Raw genomic sequence first — 12978 nt, 5'->3', positions numbered from 1 at the left:
CTGTAAAGTCTAAGAAGTGTTGAACAAGGTGAGAGAAGAAGTAGGATGAACTTGGACAATGAAGGATTGGAAGCAGAAACCTAAGAGGTATGAGGACAAACTAGACAGAAAAGCGACTAGAGAGAGACCAGAGCAGAAAGATCAGCTGCAGGTGGCAGGAGGGGAATGCACCCCAGCAGAATTCAGTGCTTTCTGAATTGAATGCAATATGTTACACTGCCCTTCTACCAATAACAAGAATGTTTGCAAGAATCCACTGAAAAGCTCTCATACCTCATCCCACTTGATGCTGGTAACAAGAGAAAAACTTACTGCTGCTAACAGCACTCCATCAGTTAGTGGTAGGTACTAAAGGCTAAAGGTTACAACATAATGATTCACAGGAGCACATCCATACAATGGATGATCACTAAGTTTGCTTAAAAAGTAACAGTGAAAGTATGGAAATAGTTGCAAAACCAATTTTTAAGAGTTAGGAAACAGAATTAAAGTTTATTATACATATTAAAGAGAATGCACACAAAGGAGCTGATATATCTGATCTGTCACTACTTTTTTCCCTACCAGAGGACTTCTTTCTCATTCAAAGCAAAGCTATTCAACTTTTCTCCTTAAAATTTTATGTGTGTTCCTTACACTCTCTTTAAGCCACACTCTGAAGAGATTTAATTTCTTAGTGGGTTTTCTCACGGCTGTATTATGTTTGTGTGCCATAACCTGCTTTCGCAACACTTTCACAAATTTTTTTATAAGAATTAGTTTTCTTCTCATTTTATAGACAAGTAACTCAAGTTACAAACTGAAATTTAACAACTATCCACCAACACCACTTTATCTAGAGCTGCATTTGAAACTAAAGCTTCTGTTGAGCCAAGCAGAAGTAGACTGGGTCTAGAGCCTGTCTCCCAGGAAATCAATACACTACTAATACGCTCTTGTGAAAAGTTTGGTTTAAATAGACTTGTCTGGGATCACAAGAAACTGACAGAAAGAATGAATTCCAGTATCCCAAAGTGACATTCAATCATTCAAATCACTAGATATGCTTTCCCTTCCCACAGTCCCCTGTCAATTCATTTTACGTTTCCCAGCTTTTGGAAAATATGCCCGCCAACTTTGATATGCAGCTCTAATTCCTAATTATAGCGAGTTGAAAAAAAAACAAACAAACGAAAGACTATCATAACATACACTTACACGGAGAGAAATTAATTTGTACTATTTCCTATTTTTAAAAGAGAAATTGCAATTTTAATATTGTTTTAAGGCATTTTTGTATGCAATACAGAAGATTAAGGCGGCAATGGCCAATTAAGAAATAAAAAGTTACTCTAAATATGCTCATATATATATACACACACATATATAAAACACAGTATGGACAACCTAATGGAGAGCTTACTACAGGCAACATTTGTCACTTGGGCAAAACTTTCAAAATGTTTCAAGTTCTCAAAGTACAGATATATCAGCTGTTAAAAAAGAGCACAGAATATTTTTTTCCAAAAACTCTGCGTGTAGGAAAATATCTGTTCTTAATTCCTTCAGTTATAGAAATGCTTCCAAGAACTAAGAACTGTATAAATTAATTCAGGCTAATAGAAGAGGAAATGCATCTCCTACTCACTGTCTCTCTGAAAAATTCCCTTACAAATCTTCTGAAGATTTTATCATTGGCTTATCTATTCTTTCTTGTGGCAACAACATCTCAGCCTTGGCCATATTGATCAACATAACTGGTCTACTCTGGCCTCCAATCAGGAGGTCTGGAGACACGCCATCTATAACGCTGCGGATGCCTTTGAGAACCCACACAGGATCACCCTTGAGGAGAAAAGGCAACGCAGAAAGAATCGTGCCTTGCAGAATTTACCACCTAAGGAGTCTTTCTGCTGTGCCTTTTGCAACCGGACATGCCTGTCTCGTATTGGCCTTTTTAGCCACCAACGCACTTGCAACAAACGTGGGTAGAGCCCTTCCCAAATCTTCGTTCGCGAAGCCAGACCATGATGATCCATTCTTTCTTCTGTTTCTAAAAGCTAGGAAAGCAGAACTTTATAGCCTTATTCTGACTACTTCATTCTCAGAGAAAGAAAACCAAAAATAAACTTTATTTTATACCATGAATTAAGTAAATTTAGACAATTTGTCTCCCTTAGACCTTTGAAAAGCACTGGGTGGCACCTGGAGTGTCCATAGACATTGTCCCTCACAAAAGCTTTCACAAACTGATGGCACAAAAACCTGCAGATGCCTCTATATACTTTGTTCCTATGTAGAGGAACTACATATGATGCTTCATACTGAATTTTCAAATAACAAAATTAACAAAATTATTGAGACAGTATCACATCTAATGGCAAGCTGCCCAGCACCTCAATATATTTTCCACAAGAAAAGTTTTTCAAATTGTAAGAAGATAGATGCAGGGGGAAAAATCCCTAAATGTAATTAAAAGTTTCCATGAAGTATCTTCCACTCATTTCTCATAACTGACAACAACTCAATTCTTTTTTGTTAAGAATAGAAACCTAACATGTAGTGCCAAACAATAACTTACTAGAAATCTGACTGTCTTCACTGAAACTGTACATTTAAATAACAAAGCAGTACTAATAGAAATGAACAGTCAAACTCAAGGTGGCCCAAAGATTACATACAGGAAATTTTGATGTAAATTTTTTTAGGACTTCCTCACGAGCAGTATGTTTGCACTGAGCGTGGGTAACTGAGTGTGTGTGTTATATTTGTTTCTTTCTTTCTTTCTCTTAATAGTCTTTTATTTGCTCCCTTCCTTTGTAAGACTTTAGGAATTCAGATTTTTGATGCTGAATTGACCTACAATGCAGATACACTGGGGATGTCTCAGAGAGAACCAATGGTTGCTTTGACAGAAGTCACGGTCAACCAATATAGGTATATTTACACAGAGGTGGAAAGCCTCACTCAACAGCCACTTTTTAAGTGATTATGTTTTAGCTGAATCTAGTACTCTTTAAAAGAGCAACAGACTTCTGCCCCCAGCACAGAAAGGACATTGACCTGTTGGACCAAGTACAGAGGAGGGCCACAAAGATGATCTGAGGGATGGAGCACCTTTCCTATGAGGAAAGGCTGAGAGAATTGGGATCGTTCAGCCTGGAAAAGAGAGGCTTTGGGGTGACCTAATTGCAGCCTTCCAGTATCTGAAGGGAGCCTACAAGAAAGATAGAGAGGGACTTTCTACATGACCGTGTAGTGATAAAACAGGGGGAAATGGCTTCAAAGTGAGAGAGAGGAGATTTAGATTAGATATTAGGAAAAAGTTTTTTACTGTGAGAGTGGTGAGGCACTGGAACAGTTGCCCAGAGAGCTTGTCCCATCTATGAAGTGTTTAAGGCTAGGTTGGATGGAGCTCTGAACACCTGGTCAATGAAAGGTGTCCATGCAGGGGGGTTGGAACTAGACGATCTTTAAGGTCCCTCTGAACCCAAACCATTCTATAATAATATGAAAATGTAGTTTAGGTGACTACAAAATAGAAGCAACTATGACAATAACATTTCTGACTGCTAACTTCATATCTTTTTTTATGCATTAAAAAGCATGCAAGTGAAACATCTCATTTCAGCAGCAGAAATATCCACTAGGATTTCCAATAAAGTCAGAAGAAAGTATACACAGTAAGCATTGTATGGAATCGATCTTTAAAGAACAGGGTCTAAATTTGAATACCCCAGATGGGGTCGTCCTGATCCCTGGTTACGGTACTACCACATAAATGGTGACAGACACAAGATGATTAGTACAAACATGCCCATCTGTTGCAAATGAGGTATGGCAGGGTTTTTTTATTACTATTTCTTGAAGCATACTAATACCAAAGTTGTTGTAAGGTGAAAAAACAGAGCTGAAGATCAGGCAGTATAAAACAAGCAGAATGTTTTTCCAGTGCTTAGGATAGGATGTGAAAGAGTAAATTCCACAGATGGGGACAAAGTAATAGAGGTCTTAATGCTCAGAAAGTACTTCAGGGACTTCCCCACACTTTAGAAAAGGTTGAAAAGCAGTGTATGCTGAGACAGACAATAATAACCTTTAAAAAGAGTGGAGGCATTAACACTGATTCTTGGAAATGAAGCTAAAATATTAGCTGTATTACATGGAATTCCCTCAAATTTTATGTGTTACAGTAAATATTCACATTAATAGCATTTTTATTGTGGAATCCAAAATATTCTAAAGAGGTTTTGAAATAAACCACTAACTTGCTAAAATAACAAAGTTAATTATCATTCACACACTGCACTTTTGATATGTCTTACTTAAGTGTCAGAACTAAACAGACAAAAAAACCCTCAACTTTTTTAAGAGACTACATTCAACTGAAGAGGTTACCAATAGAAAAGCAATAGGTATGCCATTTATATACATGCGCAGTCTTGACTTTTAGATGTTCAACCTCTGAGGGCACGGAAAGATTATTTTTTTTAAAGCATATATTTTGCAATTCTTTAAAAGCCTTGATTCCTTCCAGGATCTGTCAATGCTGCTCAAACACTTCAGAGGGTCTACAAATCTGGAAAATTAACATGACACTTCACCGCCAAACACATTCTTTTAAAAGTTTACTCAGTTTTCCCTTACCACCTAGTTTCAAAGTGAAAGCTGCCAATATTCCCTTGGTCTATCCGAAGATAATTTCAGGTTCCATTATTGACATTTTGTGCTAAGAGTAAAAACACCATTACTTCAGAAATCTGTTAAAAGGAGAATGGTACTGACAAGTGGTAAGATAATGTATCCCGTATCAGACCCACTTTCCTATAAAGGAACTTGTCTGAAGGCAGCAGGAAAGATTATGTCAAGAAAGAGGAAGGTATGTATTTGGGATAAATAACATTAAGAGAAAAGAATATTAGAATGAAACTGGTAGGAAAAAATTATGAGTTGCAGTATTTTCCTTCATCTATTTTGCATGCTTTTACTGTTCAGCTTTACATTTTCTTATTTGTTGCATCCATGAAAATTCTCTTTGTGCAACAAGTAGCCTTTATCACCTCTTCCAAACTCAGGTTTGAAGAAAAAAAAACATTTATTCCAAACACCTTTAAATGAAAGTTCTTTACTAAACTAAAAGACTCTTACACATAACTATGCACCCTCTTACTCTTCTGGATGAATATAAACTGGGTGACTCAAGAAAGGACAGAGAGGAAAAAGGTATAACCTGAAAGACTGGTAGAGAGCAACATTTCCCAAAAGAAAATGCACCTCGATCTACTGGAGGTAATAGAGCCTCCTGTTCTACGGACAAAAATGGATAAAGCCCAAGGTCATGCCCATATTTCATTACTGTGCTTTTCCAAATGCTAGCAATGACTGTTGGGTTTTATATGTTTAATTACAGCTTAATAACGACTTAGCTGACTTGCTCAATTTCAGTCCTTAAGTAAGCTTGCTAGATACAGTCTAAATTCAATATTTACATGGCACAAGAGAAAAAATAGTTGCAGACAAGTGCTATACATATACGATTTTCCACTTTAATTTATTTAGTTGTTTCATCAAAAACTGAACTGTAGCATATCCACCTTGTATACTAACTAGTTAAGAGAATGCAAGAGATATATTGATATATAGGAACTATATTAAAAAAACCCAAAGTCAAAACACCACACATACACATAGGCACTCCATAGCCCCCACCTTATAGTAATCAAGCACAACCTTGCTTTGAGCACAGACACAAGATGTCATGCAAGTGCTGAAGTACTGAACTACTTTCTCTAGTAGTGCATGCTTTCGAACGCTGTGATGAACATGATACATACACCTCTGTTAAACTACCTCACCTGATGGTCTGTCACTCTCAGTCTTCTTTTAGGATAGTCTGAGCATGGCATATGTTCAGATTTTTCATATCTTTTTGACTTATTACTTTATACAATATAACATTTTGCATATCTATATTATATACAAGACATACCAGGCAAAATTTCTATAACCTGAAAACTGAACAATTTCACTAGTTTGGAAGAGGAAAATCAGAAAAAATGCATGTCATCTTATCCCCTTCCAAAAACGTGATTTGACATCCGTTTTCAACTATAAAGGCACTCAAATTTTCAACACTCCTTCTATTCCATCCCCAGCAAAGAGAAATCAATTACAGCCAAAGCACCTACCCAGCAAGCACAAAACAAAGACCAACACAAGAATGCTTCAGCAGTTGTGTTAAACGCCTAACTAAATAATCACAGCTCTCAGAAAACAAGCATAAAAGTCAGAATAAGGCTGGCAAGACAAAATCCAGCTCTATAGGAGCTCGCCTGCTGCAGTTTAATTTTCCAGGACTGTTCACCGTCATTAATTGTTGATCTGTTTTGAAGAACAGATAGTGATTTATTTGCAGCGGGATGAAGTTACGGACCTAGATTCCTGACCGGAGGGTCTCAACGTAAACAATACGTAACCTATAAATTAACCATTCTCCATCTGGCAATTCAGATGTAAAATTCATAGTTTTCCATCTACCAGGCGGCGGCAACCGCCCCCCGCCCCCCCTCCCCGTCCTCCCTTCCCGAGCGCTTTCTATCGGAGCCTGATGCAAAGTGGGAGGGAAAAAGAAAGAGCAGGGGAGAAAAAAAAAAAAAAAAAAAAGGCAAAGCCAGCACGAAAGAGTCGGGCTCGCACACAAGTAAGGACCCACCAAGCCACGGTCCCCGGCAGCTCTTCCCGCTGAGGAGCGCTGCGAAGTGCGGCGCGGAGAGACCGAGCCGGGCGGGAGGGGAGGGGACGGGGGTGTCCCCCAGCCCAGCCCGGGCAGCAGCCGCGCGGGGCGGCGGGAGCCCTGGTGCTGCCCCGCGGAGCGGGGACCAGGCCGGCTGCCCGGGACAGGGAGGGAGAGAGGGGACACCCGAGGCAGGGAGGGAAGGGACACGCGGGAAGCCGCGATCACTCACTCCCCGCCACGGGCGAGCAGCCTCCCCGCCCCCCCCCCGCCACCCCGCGCCGCGAGGAGCCACCAGCGCTGGGCGCGACACCGCCCGCCGGGCCACCGGGGCCAGGGGGTGACCCCTGGCCCCCGGGGAACCCCAGCCAAGGTCACCCCCTCGCCCGAGGGGCCGGGGGGGCGCGGCAAATTTAATTTGTGACGCCGGGTACAGGAAAGGGGGGAGGGGAGCAGCTCCGCGGAGGGGCGAGGGGGATGGGAAAGGGGAGCTCCGCCGCGGGCCGAGGGCAGCTCTGCCCTCCCGCTCTCCCTGGAGCGCCGGCCGCGGAGCTCGGTCTGAGCGGGCGCCTCCCTACCCCCGGGAACGGAAAATGGAGCGGGGACGGGGTGGGGGTACCCGCGGCCGAGGTGCCGCGCTCCTTACCCCGCCGCCGCCGCAGCCGCCTCTCCTCGCTGGTCGCAGGCGGGTCCGCTCCGCGCTGCCGCCGCTCCGGGCTCGGAGAGGCGCTGCCGCTGCCGCCGCCGCCGCAGCCAATCGCCGCCAGCCCCCTCCCCTTCCGCAGCTCGCCCCGGTCCCCCTGCCGGCTTCAAAATGGCGCCAACTAGGCTCCGGCTGCTCCAATGGAACCGCCGAGCGGCGCGAGAGCGGCCACCGCGGGGCAGCAGCGCCCCCTGCCGGCCGACGCGCGCACGGCGGGCGGCACCCACAGCCCGCCGGCGAGAGGGGCCGGGGGGCGGCCCGCGGGCGGCCCGCTGGTGGTGGGCGCCCGGAGAGTTGGAGGGGCGAGCGCTTCCCCGAAACAACACGAATTATTAAAGGATTGCGGTAAAACAATAAGGAATGAGGCCGCTTGGCTGCAGAGAAAGAGCAGAAAAAGTAGCAGAAGTCGCTCATCGAGCCCTTCAGTTTTGCTTCAGTGAGTGCAAGAATTTGAGGGGCGCCCTTACAGGAAACTGCAAACAGAAAAGCAATGTGGTTTCTTCTCATCACTACAGATAAAAATGCTGCGTTTGTCACAGAATCGTAGAACAGCTGAGCTGGAAGAGACCGATCAGGACCATCAAGTCCAACTCGTGGCCCTGTGCAGGACACACCAAGAGTCACACCATGTGCCTGAGTCTTGTCCAAACACTTCTTGAACTCAGACAGGCTTGATGCTGTGACCACTTCCCTGGGGAACCTCCTCCAGTGCCCAGGAACCCTCTGGGTGAAAAACTTTCTCCTGATACATCAGGAGAGCATGAACGTGTTTAGATTTTTATTTTAAAAACACAAGTCACACTCAACAGATCTGTTGAAATATACCCAGGGTTTTTTCTAGTGTGAGAAACACGCTTCAACGGCCAAGATATTGTAACTAGTGTTTTAAATCTTTTACAAACTTTCCTTAAGCTTTCTAAACTTGCTAATACATTTTAACCGGCATACATGATTTTCATTCAAGTTTTAAACTACATTAAATACCCTCATCTTCTAATAGAGGCTACGCCAGTCCTACCAGAACTGTTACATAAAAATCACTTTTCAGGTCCCAAAACTCCCCTTGTTTACATTTTTTCCAGTGAATTATGTTTGTTCCACTCCTCCTGAAAGCAAAAGTACTACTGCACAGACAGAAAACAAAGGAAGACTTTGATAATTTTATATACTACTTACTATTGGGAAGGATCCTGGACTTGGAGTCAAGGATATAACTTTTTGATGCAGGCCAAATATTTACCCTCAATTCCCCTATTGCCGTCTATCTGGGCTCACCGAGGTATAAAAATCCTAGGTTGGGGAACACATCTTTTTCCTATGGAACACTTGCACATGTGTGCAGAGATGCTTGCAAACCAGTGGAAAAGTTAAACACTCACACAACTACTGAAATTGCAAACCAAGTGTATGACTGTGAAAGTAACCCGTGCACTGACATACTCCAAACGCAAACACTTTACTCCGGAGCAGGTCACAGCAGCGACACTTCCAGAGCCTGTCAGGACGCCTGGAGCGTCGGACATCTCGCGGAGCAGGACAAGGTGCTGTGTGACGCTCTGTCCGTCATTTCCCGCCTGCACCGACACCCTTCGGAAATCGGTATATTGGAGGTGATCTTCACTCCGCCTTTCCCCTCCCCGTCTCGGTTCCGCAGTAGCGCGCGCGGTCCTCCGGAGGGAGCCCGTCCGCCACTGCTGCTCCCTCATCCTCGCGAACCGATTTGGAAAGTATTAGGAACCACCGCTCTGCCTACGGGAGTGAGTAACAAGCACGCACTCCCTTTTCGATGCAGTCCTACCGGAAAAGAGCTGCACGATGCAGCTTGTGCCAGTGCTGGCTGTGTCCCGAGGGCAGGCTCAGCCTCCCCCATGAGCAATGGTGTGTCTCACACGGCACTGGCGCCTGTAAACAGCCTCACTTTTGCCGGATTCGCCACCGCCCAAAAGTGCAGGCAGGTGTATGTTACTTACAGAAACTGTATACTTGAGAAAGATTAAAAATATTTGCACAAAATAAATATTTTGCTTGCGATATGACATATAGAGAAAGTCAGTGCGTTGGTGCCACAGAACTTCAGACCAGATCCTTTAAACAGAATCAAAGAATCATTTAATGTTGGAGAAGACCTTTAAGAACCCTGAGTCCAACTATTAATCCAGCACTGACAAGTCCACCATTAAACCATGTTCCCAAGTGCCACAATAAATACCTTCCAGGATGGCAACTTCACCTGTTCCAGGGCCTGACCACCCTTTCAGTGAAGAAATTTTTCCTAATATGCAATCTAAACCTCCCCTAGTACAACTGGAGGCCTTTCCTCTTGTCCTGTCATTTGTTACTTGAGAGAAGAGATTGCCCCACCACCTGGCTACACCCTCCTTTCAGTTAGTTGTAGAGAGCAATAAGGTCTCCCCTGAGCCTCCTTTTCTCCAGGCGAAACATCCCCAGCTCCCTCAGCTACTCCTTGTAAGATTTGTGCTCCAGACTGTGTGTGCTAAAGATACTCTTCACATCTCAGTGTTCAAGTGACAATGACGAACGTAGTCAAAGAACATACTACACAGCAGTATCCTTCTCACAGCTTTCTCTAAAAACATGGTGGGAAAATAGAAGATTGCAGTGAAAAGGGCCTTTTAGTCCCTACTTTATCAGACTGACAATCTCTCCCCTTGGATCATTTTAGTTATCTTTCTCAATTCATTCTTTAAATTTGTTGTGTCCTTGCAGACCAGAACTGCACACTGCACTCAAGATAGGAGTACACTGAGATTTCCCACAGAGAAGTGAACTGCCTTCAGTCTTGCTCTCAGTACTATTCCTCATGATGCCTTACATCTTTGTTGTTTACTGGGGTTTTTTTGGTTGCTACTGCAGTTTGAGTCAAAGATTTCAGAGAGCTGACAACAGTGACTTCAAGTTTTCATGAATTTAGACTTTCAGGTTTGACAGGTAATTCTATGCTTTGCCTTACACTTCTCAAAGCCTATCTTTTTACCCATTCACTTTCATGAGGCCTTGTGGAGTTTTTTCCACTGGCACAGCATTTTATTACCTGGAAGAGTTTAACATCATGCAAGTATCATTCTGAGTGCACCCCCTTTTCCAGGTCCATTGATGAAGATCGAAGATTGACACATAAAACAACATCAGTAAACCCAAACATTTCTGGAAGAGAGAATTGTTGGAAAGTAACCATTAAACTGTATTCTCTGTTTCCATCCTTCAACCAGATTTCCAACTCAGTATAGGACATTAACTCTGATTCCATGGTAACTTTGACAGCTTTTAGTGAAAGACCTACATCGATGCTCTTTGAAAATAGAGGTATGTTCCCTGGTTTGTCCTTGTCCACACACTTTCTGACTCACAAACCTGCTTGAAGTCTCTGACTGTGTCACTATCTCCCTTCACAGAAACTATGCTGGCACTTTCCCAAGACATTATTACTGTATCTCCTTCCTCATTACAGCAACCCTGAGGCATTTGCATGTATATTTTGCCCTCAATTTTTTTCATTCGTGGACTTGAACCAAAGAGATACGTAAAGATATATAAACTTTTAGGATACTTCAAAACAGAATAGTTAGAAAAAAATAGTTTTATAAAAACAAGAGCTCTAAGATATACCTTACAGGACTGAAGAGGAAGAAAGCTGACAGGTGAGAAGAGACATATAGACTTTCATACCACCGCAGCATCTCACTGTGGGATGAAAAAAGTTGGAATCTGCCTCCTAGAATGACTTGGTGCTGCAGACCTCAGCAATCCCTACTGATTCATTCGGGTGAAATATTAAAGTTGCTTAATGAAATCTTATAGTCCCAGGGGACTTCCCAGGGAAGGAATAGATTGGAGGGAGCAAAATCTTTTTTCTTTTGGTTCATTTGTTGGTTTAATTTTTCCCCCAGGAGAAGAAAATATTTTAGCTTAACAATATTCTAAAAGTCTGTCCTGGATAGCAAGATCAGTCAGTTCATAGGACGGTGAACTAACACATGGAAGAAGGGAGGGACTATAGAGCAGAAACCAAGAACACCTGGTTTTGATAGCAATAAGTTGGGAATTTTTATTAACTTCCCTACCTATACACATATGACTGAAGAGTATGCTTTTGACTAAATCCCTTCATACAGCCATCACCAGGGTCAGATGAAGGGACAGCACAAATAACAAAGAATTTGAATGGGAGCCAGTTGATGGTTTTTTATATGAATGCAAAGTACAAGTTAAATTTCTAACATTACATGCGTTACCCAAAATCACTTAAATTAATATTAAAGTGCCCTTTGTTTCCTTCTGTGTATGGTTTGGACAAAATCAAGGCAGAACAGAAGAGTAAAAATTGAAAAGTTTAAGAAATACAAGGTGCATTTTATCCCTTTTTTCACCACACTTATCTAAATTCCCTTTCTTAATTTAGCATGCTTGTGAAAATGATACTTTTGTTTCCAGCATAGATATAATGACCTTTCGCTTCTGTTTGTCTCTCTTATAATTGTGACCCTTGGACAACTGCGTCAAAAATATTTTACTAGAAAAACAAGATTAAATATTTGTCATTTATGTACTGAGCTCTTCACACTGAAAGGTGTTTTTGCCATGTAAGAGGGAGAACTTCGACTTGCAGGTATAGTGATTTGTCTTAGAGAAATAAAAATCAGTTCATTTTTTAGTGTTGTTCTTCTACTAAATAGCTGATACTACTATGAACATGACTTAGCTTTGCAACTAATTTTAGTATCTCCTATGTCTCTTAAGTAATTTGCAAGGAAGTCACATGGAAACAGTGACTTTAGATGACTGGAATTTTTAGACTCTTACTGTCTCTGTGTGTGCTGTTTCCAACATTGTCTCCTTGTAAACAAAAATCAAACAGCTGAATAAGACAGCGATGCTCAGAAGCGACTAGCTTTAATATACGTGTGCTATAATATCTGAATTTTAACAGTGCCACTTTAATCTCTGTGCTAACAAGTCTGATTCTACCAGAAATACCCATCTGCACCTGTCTTGTGGCTGTTTTCTAAAAAGAAGACAAGAGTCATTAAATACTATATGGTATTTCACAAAATCAGGCAAACCAATCAAACAAACCAAAACAAAATAATAAAGCTAGAGAGGATACGAGGATGTGATGTTACTCTTCAGGGTGAGAACTGCAGAGAGCCTTTCACTCCACCTACTCATCTGCTTTTTCCATTAAATAGTTAATAGTTACAGTGGAACAGTATCAAGATTAAATGAGCTACTAAAGTAAGACTTTTTATCAAAACGAGAAGTATTACCCCCTCCCAAAACATGTAATCTTGAGTCAGCTGTAGATGTATCTTTATCTCTGACCTCTTCCTAAAGAGGTCAGTGCCTTTTTGGAGACATGCATGGGAAGAGAGCAATAAAATGTTCCATGGTACAGTAGGCACAGGAGCAAAAACATAATTTAGATTTTTAATGTACTAAACAGAATCTCTCTTAACTGCAGATGGTGCTTTATTTTGCTACGAACCACTGCATCCTTTACGCTTTAAGTAAACAAACCTAACGATCTTGCTGTCTGACAGGAGTA

At 42.1% G+C, this 12978-nt stretch overlaps 1 protein-coding gene across 5 annotated transcripts in view; it reads right to left on the bottom strand.

Annotated features, from left to right (window-relative positions):
• PDS5B (PDS5 cohesin associated factor B) overlaps positions 1 to 7419 on the bottom strand; it is a 100298-nt gene extending 92879 nt beyond the window's left edge. For all 5 annotated transcript variants that reach the window (XM_017818609.1, XM_017818611.1, XM_017818610.1 and 2 more), the window contains exon 1: positions 7359 to 7419. The gene's annotated coding sequence lies outside the window, so the exon portion shown is untranslated. The remainder of the gene's footprint in view (positions 1 to 7358) is intronic.
• Between the last annotated feature and the right edge of the window lie 5559 nt (positions 7420 to 12978).

Source organism: Lepidothrix coronata, unplaced genomic scaffold (assembly GCF_001604755.1).
Source record: "Lepidothrix coronata isolate B3197 unplaced genomic scaffold, Lepidothrix_coronata-1.0 Scaffold69, whole genome shotgun sequence".
NCBI lineage: Eukaryota > Metazoa > Chordata > Aves > Passeriformes > Pipridae > Lepidothrix > Lepidothrix coronata.
The sequence above is the reverse complement of the archived record's forward strand: the minus strand, read 5'-3'. Positions and strand labels throughout refer to the sequence as shown.